Below are 15819 nucleotides of genomic sequence, written 5' to 3'. Positions count from 1 at the left end.
CCAATCCTCCAACTCCCGGAATGTTGCACCATATACTATAACAGTGTTTCCCAACCATAGCGGATCCAGCTTTTGCAAAACTACAACTCCCAGCTGATGGCTGTCTGAGCATAGTTTTGCAACAGCTGGAGGCACCCCTGGTAGGGAAATATTGACCTATACTATATACTACTATATAGTCCAACATGCTGGGAGTTGTAGTTTTGCAACAGCTGGAGGCACCCCTGGTTGGGAAACACTGCCCTATACAGTAACCCCCCGACATGCGATGGCCCCGACATATGATCAAATCGACATACGATGGCCTCTCAGAGGCCATCGCATGTGGATGTCAGCATCGACATACGATGCTTTTATATGTCGAGGCCATCGCATTAACTGCTATCCTACAGCGCAAAATGCTTAAGCTGCTGTCGGATAGCAGTTTAAGCATCCCGGACAGGTTCACTTACCTATCCCCGCTGCTCTGGGTCCACTTTGCGATCCTCCGGTATTTTCTGCATCTTCTCCGGGGTCCGGGCCTCGTTTTCCGGCGTCGTTATTACGTCGCTGCACACGCCGTCCCGGTGCCGCAACGTAATAACGTCACCAGAAAGCGAGGCCCGGACACCGGAGAAGATGCGGGAAAAGCCGGAGGATCCCGAAGAAGACGCCAGAGCAGCGGGACAACATCGGGAGCCCCTGGGACAGCATCGGAAGCGGTGAGGACGCGGTCTGGAGCGACGGGGACAGGTGAGTATAACTTCATATACTTTACATTGCACGAATCCCTCAACATATGATGGATTCGACAAACGATGGGTCGTTTGGAACAAATTACCATCGTATGTTGAGGGACCACTGTACTATATACTACTATATAGTCCAACATGCTGGGAGTTTTAGTTAGCGTTTGGGGCAGCTGCTGAGCCACAGGCTGTATCAGGGCATGCTGGAAGTTGTAGTTAGTAACTAACTGCAACTCCCGAATTTAATAAAAAAAGCGATGAAAAAGTCACATCAAAACAAAAATGGTACTGTTACAAACTACAGATCGGGGCGCAAAAAAAATCAGCCCTCATACAGCTCTGTATAAGGAGAAATAAAAAAGTTATAGGGGTCAGAATAGGACAAAATTTACCCCCCCCCCCCCCCGCATAGGTGTATCCTGTGATGTCACGCATATATAATTAATTATGCAAAATAGCATGCCCGGTATTTTTTGTCAGAAAAGGTGGCAACCCTAGTAAGACGCCTTCCTTCTCAGCCTTATAGATTCTTTAAATCCATGAGATGAGGATGGAATTAAGATCCACGATGACTTAACTCCTTTGCTCAGAAATGTTCTCTGATCCAAACATGTTCAGACGTCCTAAAATAAATGAAAATCATGTAATAACCGGTGGATGACTCCACAAAATGTACTGCCTCAGGCTCCATTAATAGAGGACTGACCTGCAATAGGATTCAGCACCATGGACAAGAGCAGCTTAAGGAGAATGAACAATAGTCAGCTATTCCCACACGACAGAGAACAATGCAAAGAACATCGGTGCAGATATCAGGCCACCATTGGGGGTTTTCTGGGATTTAAATTCTGATAGCTTATGCGTAGAATTAGCTGTCAATATCAGTTCACTTGGGGTCACACTCCTGGCACCTCCACTGAGCATGCTGCGACCTCTTCATTGTTTCCTGGGCACGGCTATGTACACTTGGTAGCTGCTATACCTCATATTGCAGTCCAGCAGAGAGCTGCAGTACCAGACAAAGCCACTACAAGATATATGGAGCTGTGTCTAGTAAACCACAGTCCTTCCAGAGCACCACAGACCCTTCAATCAGCAGATCAATGGAGCTGCCTACAGTCAAACCTCCACAGATCTGAAAACCCCTGTAATGCTTATTAAGGGTACGTTCACACATTCGCATTTTTGCTGCAGATGTTGCTGTCCATTGACTTCAATGGGTAACAAAATCTGCTACAGCAAATATGCAGCAGAAAATAACGTGTGAACGTACCCTAAAAGGTATTTTTCCTCCACTATTCTAGGGATCAGTGGACTTCCAAACTACCTGAACTCCAATTTGTAGATGGGGTAGATCATCTGATCATGTGGGAAAAGATCACTGGGACCCCTAAGATCTTGAGAACAGAGACCTGAAGTTCATTGTCAGCCGATAACTGTATTTGGCTTTCTCTGCCATCTCCATAGCCAATGAATAGAGCGGTAGTGGTGATTCTAGAGATTGTAGGTGGTTTCGGTGGTTGAACACCGCACAATCAGATACTTATCCCCTATCCTATGGATATAAGCGTATAAGTTGGAATACCACTTTAGAATATATACTTAGTATATACCATCATCTTCAATTTGAGTTCAAGTTGAGGACACTAGGAAGGAAGTCCACCGCAGGCTTTTATTGTCCCTTGCACTGGGCAAGACCATCCCCTTCTCATTCTTGGAAATCAGTGGTGGTCTCAGAGGTCAAACTTCAGAGGATGATTATATCCCAACTCCAGTCTCCTAAAACTAAAGAACATCACTGGCTATGTCCCCTATGTCATAGATGAGACAATGCTGTGAGCTGAAATTTATTGCTTTGCTCTACCACAGGAGTAACTCGAAACTCCTGGGCGCCAATGCAAAATCTGTAACAGGGCCACCTACTGACCACGTGTCATCTATAAAACTGCTGTCCTCTTATGTGGCAGAGGGTCCTTTGGGACCCCTCAGCCACTGGGATCTAGGTGTACATTTTCCAACTAGAGCCACACCCCTGCTTCCCAGTATCTCCCATGGTCAACAGCAGAATGGAGGTTTAGTTTTACATATAATTAATTATTTTCTAGTTATAAACTTGAGTAACATTGACAATCATTTATTTCTAATGTTTTATGATTTGTTTCTAATGTTTCAAATATTTAATTCATAAAACTACTAAAAAAATCAATGTATTTGTACTGTCAAATGACTAACGTTTCCTTTGTGATGTATGTGCAGAATACTAGTGGAGTCCACCGCCCTTGGGCAGATTCCTTTTGTATGATTGATTTATATGACCCTTAGGGTCCGACATGTGAACTTTTTCTGTGGTTCATGTTTATATGCATTCTGTTTTCTAGAAAAAAAATTTAATATTATCTTTAACTTTTACGTATCATAACTTGTATACTATTATTTTGATTATTATTCAACATCTTGGTTTTGAGTTAGTGAATGAATTCTAGAAGGTTGGATATCATCGTAGCTCCCTGCTGACGGAGTATCTGAACACGGTGTGTATTGGAAGATGTAGGTTCTTTGGTTCAGTGTGCAATATATATGTAGAAAAACTCACAATGCAGTTCACCACAGTGTAGTGTATCAGAGGATCTCCTCTTTGTTAGCTTCCAAGAGGCAAAAAACAAAACTTTCAGTGAATTCTCAAGGCTAAGCTGCACTGCATAAAGGGGTACTCCGCTGCTCAGCGTTTGGAACAAACTGTTCCGAACGCTGAAGCCGGCGCCGGGAGCTCTTGATGTCATAGCCCCGAACCCTCATGCTGTCACGTCCCCTCCCATAGACTTGCATTGAGGAGGTGGGGAGTGACATCATGAGGGGGCGGGGCTATGACATCAGGAGCTCCCGAAGCCGGCTCAAGTGTTGAGCAGCGGAGTACCCTTTTAAGAAGAAATATAATCACATCCCTTCCCCTTCATCCAACCATACCCCTTCCCTTCAATTCCTAGGGTTGAACTTGATGGACGTATGTCTTTATTCAACCATACTAACTATTTAACTATATATGCCATACACATCCTATAGAGAAGACCGATGCTGTTTACGGATATCAAATAGACCCTTTTTCTTATCTCAGACAAATACTTTAAGCTCAATGTGCTTCAATGTGGGATCAATCTGTGAAATGACCATAGATCGAGCACCCTTTTAATTTCCTAACTTCTAGCGACCCCCCCCCTAGAAATTGTACAAAGTCAAACGCTACAAAGTTGCAAAACTAATTAAAACTATTGTCTATTTGCCTTTACCACTAACTTTCTGTTTTCAATTTCTTCAAGCAGTCAGTGGCTCAGAGGTTATCCCGTGTAATGGCTTTGACATAAGTGCTCTCGAAGATCTCGAGGGGCATCAAAACACATTCTGCGCATTACATCAAATAAACTGCTCCAATCGTTGCAGGGTACAGCAAAAAAACAGATAAAAGTGGAATGACGAGAATTAATAAACTCATCCCAATACCATAGATAGATGGTCAAGGCTGAAATAACATAAAAATAATAATAAAAAAAAAACTCCCAACACATGGTAATATTTTTAGATTATGGCTTTTAGGGAGGAGGAACCCTGAGGGTATATTTTACTATATGCATGAGCTATAGGTTATTAGTTTGAGTGGTTTATAATGTCTCATGTTTATGCATCCTGAACCTTATTGGATTAATGCATTAGTGGAACGGCAGACTTTCGGAGCACTTATTAGGACGTTAAGGTACTTCATCAAATGGAAGAGCTCTGTGTGCGCAAAATATATTTTCTATTAATCATTCAGGAAATATGCAAAAGGAGTCATTATAAAGGTCCACCGCTTGGAGTCTACATGGGAAGCCGAGGCTCGGATAATGGAACAGCTAACAATGCAGGGAAAAAACAGCAACAGCCAGGACACATTTCCTTTTGTTTTTTTATGTTTTTTTTTTTTACTATGAATGGGAAAAATTTGAAAAAAAAATTCCAATGGGGAAAGTTCTTGATAAATGATATTTAGCCTTGAGACAGATGTAAGGCCCCTTGAAGAAGGTTTGGACATCACCGAAATTGGGCAAAAAGTCTATGGCAATGTTGTAATTCATCAAAGTCCTGACACAGACCATAATAATAAAAATGTTGTTTCAATAAACCTTTACAACCGTGAATATATAAGAGGGCCAAACTGATTTTAGATACTTTTGCATCATGCCCAAGTGTTTGCTTAAAAACCGAAAGCTGGCTGGATCCGCCATTATGACAAATTATAGCTGGTCCAAACTAAAGGTACCCATACACCTTTGACTAAAGTTCTCCGAATCTGTAACCTGTCTAAGGTGACTTTCCGCCAATAGATGATTTTGGTGGAGAGAAGAGTTGGATGTGTTGGATTTTGATGCCCATCCCTATTTTTTGGGGAGGAATATGCTGGCACTAGAGCAGTTTGGCTGTGGCTTGCCCCTCCCCATACAGAATACATAAATGTTCACACACGCCCCCTCCATTCATGTCTATGGGAGGGGGCGTGACGGCCGTCACGCCCCCTCCCATAGACATGAATGGAGGGGGCATGGTGTGACATCACGAGGGTGCATGGCGTGACGTCCTGACCACGGCCGCCCAAACCCAGTGTTCTGAATATATTGTTCAGAACGCTGGGTGTCTGCATGGAGATGGTGGGGGGTCCCAGCGGCGGGATAAGGGAGAAGAAGTTTAGCAATGGAGTACCCCTTTAAACTCTAAGTCTGCACTGTGTATGAATTAGATAGTATAAGTAAATTCCCAAACAAAGGACCAAATAACAGTTGTCCATACAATATACAACTGTAGAATAAATTAGGAAGTAAAGCTGCATTCTGCCATTAAAGGGGTTATCCAGGAAAAACTTTTTTTATATATCAACTGGCTCCAGAAAGTTAAACAGATTGTAAATTACTTCTATTAAAAAATTGTAATCCTTTCAGTACTTATCAGCTGCTGAAGTTGAGTTGTTCTTTTCTATCGAAGTGCTCTCTGGTGACACGTGCCTCGGGAACCGCCCAGTTTAGAAGCAAATCCCCATAGCAAACCTCTTCTACTCTGTGCAGTTCCCGAGGCAAGCAGAGATGTAAGCAGAGAGCACTGTTTCCAGACAGAAAACAACAACTCAACTTCAGCAGCTGATAATTATTGAAAGGATTAAGATTTTTGTATAGAAGTAATATACAAATCTGTTTAACTTTCTGGAGCCAGTTGATATAAAAAAAAAAGTTTTTTTTTCCTGGAATACCCCTTTAAAGTTCTGACACTAAATGTAGTGCTGGGGGTGCAAGGTTGAGGTGCCAGGGTGATCAGGAGGGCCAATAGTGCCCCCTTATAGCAGGATACATGCCTGGAGCAGCTATACGGGTAACGCCTATAGCTCCATACAGAGCTGTGTGTTGCTGGACAGTTTCTTGCCATGTATATGAGGAATAACCATAATAAGCCTATGACACCGTCGCTTGTACAATCACAATAATAAGCCTCTTATGGAACCCACTAATGGGATATTCAATCATTAAAATAGAAAGCTGGTTATACACTAAATAAATCACAGAGGGAAATATTGACACTCGCTATATAACTGAATTTAACCTTTTCTGTATAGTAGGTCGTTCAATAAGTACCGGCAGTCCATGAATGTAATTATTCTCCCGCTGTTTTTTTTTTTGCTACAATTAGAAAATCTATCTATAATTATGTTTGTCTATAAGGAAATATTTCATTTATGGGTTAGGAAAAGCGACGGATAAAAAGGCAAATTCTGTTTATGTTGAAGCAGAATTGAACGATTTGTGCTTTTCAATTGGGCTGTTATAAATACAGTTTAATAATCGGAAATGGGAAAAGAAAGAAACATTTTTAGATATAAATTTATACTTAGAAAAGGCTCATAAATGTAAATGTAGCAGAGCTGAGTTACTTATATATGGCACAGCTGATAACACAATAAATTTGCCCTGGCGTTTGTAGACAAACCTATCATATTATCTTCACCCTTTTTCATCAAACAGCACAAAAGACATAGTAAAATGGCAAATCCAGCAGCGCGACTGAAAGAGTAGCATGGGTCAGCATTAAAGGCATAGTCTACAAACATCCTTTCATATGGGTCTTTCTGGTAGGTTTTCTAAGATATAGGCCATATCAATAAGTAAATGTTATACTGGAGGTTGCACGCAAACTGATGTCTGTACATAGCGATGGTCTTGGCGTACTCTTCCTTCAATCATTGAGAGACTCAACTAGAAACTGGGTGGTAGAGTTGCCATCCATTCTAAGTAATAGGTCCTATGCATGACAGTCACTGGGTGTCAAAACCTTAGGGTAGGGTCACACGTGCCATATTTTGCTGTGTATTTGTTGCTGCATATTTTCCTACCCATTTAAGTCAATGGGTAGGAAAATACACAGCAGAAAATGCGCAGTAAAATACGGCAAGTGTGACCCTAACCTTACAGTGTAATTTCTCCCAGCCTGATGAAAGACCAGGAGAGTATGCTTAGACAACCTCTTAAAGGGGTACTCCACCCCTAGACATCTTATCCCCTATCTAAAGGACAGGGGATAAGATGTCTGATTGCAGGCGTCCCGCTGCTGGGGACCCCAGCTATCTCCCTGCTGCACCCGGCATTCGTTTAGAGTGTCGGGTGGAGCGCCGGAGGCTTGTGACATCATGGCCATGCCTCGCTCGTGACATCACGGCCATGCCCCCTCAATGCAAGTCTATGGGAGGGGGCACGCCCCCTCCCATAGGCTTGCATTGAGGGGGCATGGTCGCGATATCACAAGCGGGACGTGAACTTGATGTCCCAAGCCTCCGTCCCGCATCGCTAGTCATCTGTCTGATGTCTGGGGTGCCACAGCCGAGATCACGGAGGTCCCCAGCAGCAGGACCCCCGCGATCACACATCTTATCCCCTATCTTTTGGAGAGGGGATAAGATGTCTAGGGGCAAAGTACCCCTTTAAGCATTCTACAATATCTATGGAGCTATGTTCTTGGGGGTTATGTAGACTGGCCAAGTTTTTTTGTTCAACAATGAATGACAATAATGGTGTCTGATAATTACTTGTCCACCCTATCTATTAATATGCATTATACATCTAGCTAAGATAGATGTCAGGACTCACAAGGCTTGGAGATGTTTATAACTCTTTGGGTAAGTAAGCTCTAGGCTTGCAAGGTTTAGGACAGACAAGGTTATAACATGTGCAACTCTGTCATCCAAAATCTGTGGAGCACTGTTTCTGCTTGTTGGGAGCCTAAGGGACCATATATTCCGGACAGAGATCCCGTAGGCTGCTGATGCCGTCTGAATTAGTCGGCGCTAGGACCGCATGTATATTGCCAGTCCCCATACCAAGTGCATTCTGCTGAAAGAATTAACATGGTCATTCTTACAGCAGGGGTGAATTTTCGTGGTTAAAAGCTCCACCACTGAATTTCGAAGCAGAATATTCCTGCTTGGAAATTCTGTAGTGTGCACAGACCGTTACAGACCAGGCAATGTTCTGTGGGGGAAAAAAGGCATGCAAATTAGCTCCAGAAGAAAGCTGTCTCTACTGCCACCTATAGGCAGCTTTCTTATCAGTCATATTCTGACCTTAAAAGTGCCATGAAACATGCCTAGGGATTTTTAGCCAAGCCAAATTCTCCTGCAAAGGCTTAAAGGGGTACTCCCCTGGAAAACTTTTTTTTTTTTTTTAAATCAACTGGTGACAGAAAGTTAAACAGATTTGTAAATTACTTCAATGTAAAAACCTTCTAGTACTTATCAGCTTCTGTTTTCTCCACAGGAAGTTCTTTTCTTTTTAATTTCCTTTTCAGTCTGACCACACTGCTCTCTGCTGACACCTCTGTCCATTTTAGGAACTGTCTGGAGCAGGAGAGGTTTGCTATGGGGATTTGCTTCTACTCTCGACAGTTCCTAAAATGAACAGAGATGTCAGCAGAGAGCAGACAGAAAGGAAATTCAAAAAGAAAAGAACTTCCTGTGGAGCAAATAGAAGCTGATAAGTACTAGAAGGATTCATATTTTTAAATAGAAGTAATTTACAAATCTGTTTAATTTTCTGCCACTAGTTGATTTAAAAAAAAATGTTTTCCAGGGGAGTATCCCTTTAAGGAACTAGATTAGGTAATATTTATTGCCAATTTCGCTGCCCTATTCCCTATGATCATACTGTAATGCTATATTTAGCCTTAAGGTGGTGTTCTTTATTTCTACAAGGTTTTTACAGTTTTGTGTATACAGCTTCAATGGGAATCTATACTTTTCCATGAACCTTCAGACATGTTTTTGTCTACTCCATCTGCTCCCTTTTCTTACTGACCTTCAGACAACAGGGTGTAACCTGCAGCTTCTGGGCCCCAATGCAAAATCTGTAATAGGGCCCCATGTCTACCTAGTGCCATTTATAATACTGATGTTTTCTTATGGGGTAGAGGTGTCTTTGGGGCCCCCTCGGACACCAGAGCCCTGATGCACTTGCTACCTTTGCATCCCCTATAATTATGTCCCTGCCTACACTAGACACTATAAGGGCCCGATCAAAGTGAGGAATTCACAAGGAATTTACTCGAGTAATTTCATCGTTCTTGAAAAAATAAAATCTCTTCTTCCCATAGACCTTAATGTATTTTGCTTTTTCTCGGGTTCTCGTTCTCACTGCAGAAATTCTGCTTGCGGAATTCCGCGGCAGAATTCCTCTCTGCTTGAAGAAAGAGCATGTTTTTTTCGCGACACCGTTTTTGCGCATGATTTGCGCAAAAATTCTGTGTGCAAAAGAAAAAAAGAAAGGGAAATTCTAGTGGTTGTTGTCCAGCAAAAAAAACAAAACAAAAAAAAAACGGTTTCCTCCTATATTTCCATGCGGAATTCCGCATCAATTCCTCACGGAAAAAACAACAGAAATTCGGCGGCGGAATTTTTAAGCGAGAATTCCTCGCCAATTCCTCAGTGTGAATGGGGCCTAAGAGAAAGCAGGGTAACATGGGGCAGTACGATCAGACTAAACGTGGTCTGTTTATGGTTCCCATATGAGCTGTATATAGAAAAGAGGAATATTTGCAAAAGTGAATGGTTACTTTTATTTTGAGTATGCATTGCTGTGGTTTTCCTTAAGAGCCAAGAAGCGGGCTCAATTCACCCAGATGCAAGAAAAAGTGCAAATATGTCACAGTAAAAGAAAAAACGTGCACAAGGATGCAGTCCATCGCAAGCCCTTCTCCAAAAGGAGGTGTGCCCCATCATCAAACCTACCCTTTCCCTCCGGGCCAAAAGGCACCTGCAAGGGTCCAGGTGTAATGTCCCTTTTCACCAAAGCTATTAAGGGACAACAAGTGCTCCGACATCAACCTGGGCATTAACCAGGGTATTAGCCAAGGAGCCATATACAGTTGGCATCTCTGCCAAAGCAGAGACGCCCCACGTTGCAAAAAGTGTCCACAGCATTTCATTTGTGCAGAAGTGCTCACAGCAATCTAATATCTATGGGCACTCTCAGCTCTGCTACATCGGTACTGGTGAAAAGGATAAATTAACATGTCGTACTCCATTGGCATCACAAGACACCTAAAGATTAATGGAAATCATTGGGAGCATGAAGTCATTGAGGAAAGGAAGTTAATGGTTACAAATGCACCTTCATTATCCCCCTGTTAATCATTACCCATAAGCACCTTTTGTATGAGGTTGAAAAGCTCAATGATCAATGGACGCCAATACACAAAATCGTTGTAGATAGCAATGTTACAAAGGCAGGCTTTGAAATGCACCAGGAAGGCGGAAGGGGTTAACTAATCGGTCTGCACCATGACTATAACAAGAACTGATGAATTCTGCCTGGAACAAGACAGGTGGCTATATATATATCTATCTATATATATATATATATATATATATATATATATATATATATATATATAATATATATATATATATATATATATATATATATATGTTTATTCCCTTTGTGTGTATTGTAACTAAACCAAAAAAAAGAAAATTGGACATAATGTCACACCAAACGCCAAAAATGGGCTGGACAAAATTATTGGCACCCTTAACTTAATATTTGGTTGCACACCCTTTGGAAAAAATAACTGAAATCAGTTGCTTCCTATAACAATCAATAAGCTTCTTACACCTCTCAGCCGGAATGTTGGACCACTCTTCCTTTGCAAACTGCTCCAGGTCTCTCTTATTGGAAGGCGCCTTTTCCCAACAGCAATTTGAAGATCTCTCCACAGGTGTTCAATGGGATTTAGATCTGGACTCATTGCTGCCACTTTAGAACTCTCCAGCGCTTTGTTGCCATCCATTTCTGGGTGCTTTTTGACGTATGTTTGGGGTCATTGTCCTGCTGACATTGGGCTGTACAGTGCGATCCAAAATCCGTTGGTAATCATCTGATTCCATGATTCCTTGCACAAATTCAAGGCAGCAAAACAACCCCAAAACATAATTGAACCTCCACCATATTTCACTGTAGGTACTGTGTTCTTTTCTTTGTAGGCCTCATTCCGTTTTAGGTAAACAGTAGAATGATGAGCTTTACCAAAAAGCTCTATCTTGGTCTCATCTGTCCACAAGATGTTTTCCCAGAAGCTTTTTGGCTTACTTATTTTGGCAAATGTAGTCTTGCTTTTTTATGTCTCTGTGCCAGCAGTGGGGTCCTCCTTGGTCTCCTGACATAACGTTTCATTTCATTTAAATGTTGACGTATAGTTCACGCTGACACTGAAGCTCCCTGAGCCTGCAGGACAGCTTGAATATCTTTGGAACTTGTTTGGGGCTGCTTATCCACCATCCGGACTATCATGCGTTGACACCTTTCATCAATATTTCTCTTCCGTCCACGCCCAGGGAGATTAGCTACAGTGTCATGGGTTGCAAACTTCTTGATAATGTTGCGCACTGTGGACAAAGGCAAATCTAGATCTCTGGAGATGAACTTGTAACCTTGAGATTGTTGATATTTTTCCACAATTTTGGTTCTCAAGTCCTCAGACTGTTCTCTTCTCCTCTTTCTGTTGTCCATGCTTAGTGTGGCACACACAGACACACAATGCAAAGACTAAGTGAACTTCTCTCCTTTTTATCTGCTTTCAGGTGTGATTTTTATATTGCCCACACCTGAAACTTGCCCCAGGTGAGTTTTAAGGAGCATCACATGCTGGAAACAATCTTATTTTTCTACAATTTTGAAAGGGTGCCAATAATTTTGCCCAGACCATTTTTGGAGTTTGGTGTGACATTATGTCCAATTAGCTTTTTTTCCTCCCTTTTTTGGTTTAGTTCCAATACACACAAAGGGAATAAACAGGTGTATAGCGAAACATGTGTTACTGCAATCCTTTTCTGTGAGAAATACTTCATTTTCTTGAAAAATTTCAGGGGTGCTAACATTTACGGCCATGACTGTATATATAAATATATATAAATTTATCTATTTATATATATATATATATATATATATATATATATATATATAATGAAGAAAGAAAAAAATATATATATATACAAAGAAAGCCAAATTCAGGAATACATTTAGCCAACAAGAACTGCTGTCAGGAACTGTTACAGAAGATATTAATCAGTTCTTAGGGGACCGGGGCTCAACTTCCATCTCTTGACAGCACTGGGAAACAGACATTTTATGCAGGTGCAAATGTAATTTCGGGAGCTCGGCCGCCACATCAGGCCCCTATATAGAGACGCTATTACACGCAACACAATCTAGCATTGCCTGTAAGGTGTTTATCACTTTATAATGCGCCTAGCATAGGCCCTGGGTGAGGAAAGGTTTTTCATACCTCCAAAAAGCTTATATTTAGTCCTTAAAACAGTATTTCCCCACCGGGGAGCCTCCAGCTGTTGCAAAACTACAACTCCCAGTATGCTTGGACAGCCAACGGCTGTCCGGGCATGCTGGGAGTTGTCATTTTGCAACAGTTGGAGGCACCCTGGGTGGGGAAACTCTGCCTTAAAGGTGTTAAACTGGCTCAAGAAAGTTAAACAGATTTGTAAATTACTTCTATTAAAAAAATCTTAATCCTTTCAGTACTTATCAGCTGCTGAAATTGAGTTGTTCTTTTCTGTCTAAGTGCTCTCTGATGACACTTGTCTCGGGAACTGTCCAGAGTAGAAGCAAATCCCCATAGCAAACCTCTTCTACTCTTCTACTACTGTGCAGTTCCCGAGACAAGCAGAGATGTCAGGAGAGAGCGCTGTTGCCAGACAGAAAAGAACAACTCAACTTCAGCAGCTGATAATTATTGGAAGGATTAAGATTTTTTAATAGAAGTAACTTACAAATCTCTTTAACTTTCTGGAGCCAGTTGATATATAAAAAAAAGTTTTTTCCTGGAATATCCCTTTAACGTGTAGGATAGTTAAAAAAAAAAAAAAAACACAAAAAAAAAAACAGAATGTCATTGGAACACAATCTGTGTGATCTGAAGCAAGAATGCCATAACAACACATATGACCTTTTGCTGAATAGCTTCCACCTGGCATTGGTCTAGATGAAAGAAGATGTTTATAGTGTGTTTGACTATTTCCTTGAAGAAGTTTATATCGTGATGATTATCTACCAAAACATATGGAAAATGTTGGTATCTTTGGTATTGTGAGTTTGCTGATGAATCAATTATACTGACTAGTCTTACATTTTTTCCAGTCCTGCACAAAGAATAGAACAAGGTTTTCAGATTAGGGTGCTCATACGCATTGGTCAAAAGTTGGCCCCACCCACCGACTTTGGCCAGTTTAGTCAACCTTTTTAATGTGTATGGGGGTCTCCCGACTCTCAGACAATGTCAGGGGAAGAGCACTGTTGGACATGTTGGATTTTAACTGCCTGACCCTTTTTTTCCCTAAGGGTACGTTCACACGTGCGGATTTACAGCGTATTTTACACTGCAGATCCGCCGCTGAAGGACCTCTGTATGGTGCCCTTAAATGTGCCTGCTCGGAACGGCAATACGCCGCGCATGCGCAGTGTACTTGCACACATTGCAGCTGCTTCCCCTGCTCAATGAGCTAGGCCGAGAGCTGCCGCGATGTGCGAGTATACTGCACATGCGCGCGGCGACTCGCACATCGGAGTGTCTGCTCGTAGCGGCGTATTGCCGCTCCAAGCAGGCACATATAAAGGCAGCATATAGGAGGTCCTTCAGCGGCGGATGCACAGCGAAATCCGCTGCAAAAATCCGCACGTCTGAATGTACCCTTAGGGTGCATGCACACCACATTTTTGTAATACAGTCCCCGTATCAGGTTTTTGATGAAAAACAGATTCCTCAAAACCTGACTAAACTGTATGAAAACATGTTTACAAATTTCAACCCGTATACGGTTTGAAAAATGATGTCCGGTTGCATCTGTTTTTTTTTTAACTGGCTCCAGAAAGTTAAACAGATTTGCAAATTACTTCTATAAAAAAATCTTAATCCTTTCAGTACTTATGAGCTGATGAAGTTGAGTTGTTCTTTTCTGTCTAAGTGCTCTCTGATGACACGTGTCTTGGGAACCGCCCAGTTTAGAAGCAAATCCCCATAGCAAACCTCTTCTACTCTGTGCAGTTCCCGAGACAAGCAGAGATGTTAGCAGAGAGCACTGTTGTCAGACAGAAAACAACAACTCAACTTCAGCAGCTGATAATTATTGAAAGGATTAAGATTTTTTTAATAGAAGTAATTTACAGATCTGTTTAACTTTCTGGAGCCAGTTGATATAAAAAAAAGTTATAAGTTGAGTGCTCCTGGGCCTGAATGCCAAATCTATAATAGGGTCCCCCCACCTAACAAAGGGTAGTTATATTACTGGTACACCAGGGCCCGGGTGTGACTGCTCCCTTCATATCCCATCCTACAAAGCCCAGTCTCTTTGGAAATCAATGTATGTGGTTCATTTCTGGGGTCAGTTTTATGGATAATTGTATGTCGTCAAGAAGGCGTTATACTCCAGGTATCATTTTAAGGAATAAAATTGTAAAGTCATTCAATTCACAAAATGAATTTCTATATACCCCATCAGGGAATACGTCGTAAATAGAAGGGAGTCCTCTGTTCAGGATCCTCATGTCGTATTCATGTGGCTACAAAGAGTGTCTCTTGCTCTGGAGGACCCGCCCTGTCCTGCTTTACACGGATAGCCCTGTGATTTAAATGGGCACAATGTAATTCTTAATTTCCCCAGTGGTGGCGCTGCAGGGAAATGCTTACTTCCCCTCCCAGTACACATGATCGCTGGGGGTCGCAAAGGAAATCTTTTTGATCAGTCAAGAGACCATTGCAACAAGAGACTATAAAGCAGTGGTCTCAAACTGTGGCCCTCCAGATGTTGCAAAACTTCAACGCCCAGCTTGCCCGGACAGCCGTTGGCTGTCCGGGCATGCTGGGAGTTGAAGTTTTGCAACATCTGGAGGACCACAGTTTGAGACCACTGATCTAAAACTAAAGTCTGACTTCTGGTGCCAGAAAGTTAAACAGATTTGTAAATTACTTCTATTAAAAAATCTTAATCCTTCCTGTACTTATTAGCTGCTGAATACTACAGCGGAAATTATTTTCTTTTTGGAACACAGAGCTCTCTGCTGACATCACGAGCACAGTGCTCTCTGCTGACATCTCTGTCCATTTTAGGAACTGTCCAGAGCAGCATATGTTTGCTATGGGGATTTTCTCCTATTCTGGACAGTTCCTAAAATGGACAGAGATGTCAGCAGAGAGCACTGTGCTCGTGATGTCAGCAGAGAGCTCTCTGTTTCAAACGAAAAAGAATCTCCACTGTAGTATTAAGGAAGGATTAAGATTTTTTAATAGAAGTAATTTACAAATCTGTTTAACTTTCTGGCACCAGTTGATTACAAAAAAAAAAAAAAAAAAAAAAAAAAAGTTTTCACCAGAGTACCCCTTTAAAAAAGTTTCTTTATGTTTAACGTTCACTGCACAATGAATATTGAAACAACGTAACCCCTCCTTGAATTTGGGGGAAGAAACGTCAAGACGTATGGGTCAATAAAGTGGTCCAGCAAAGCTAGGAATAGGCAATTACCTATCA

At 41.7% G+C, this 15819-nt stretch overlaps 1 protein-coding gene across 5 annotated transcripts in view; it reads right to left on the bottom strand.

Annotated features, from left to right (window-relative positions):
- KLHL29 (kelch like family member 29) overlaps positions 1-15819 on the bottom strand; it is a 917635-nt gene that overhangs the window by 786043 nt on the left and 115773 nt on the right. The window lies entirely within an intron of this gene.

The sequence above is a fragment of the Hyla sarda genome, chromosome 3, assembly GCF_029499605.1.
Source record: "Hyla sarda isolate aHylSar1 chromosome 3, aHylSar1.hap1, whole genome shotgun sequence".
Taxonomy (NCBI): Eukaryota; Metazoa; Chordata; class Amphibia; order Anura; family Hylidae; genus Hyla; species Hyla sarda.
The sequence above is the reverse complement of the archived record's forward strand: the minus strand, read 5'-3'. Positions and strand labels throughout refer to the sequence as shown.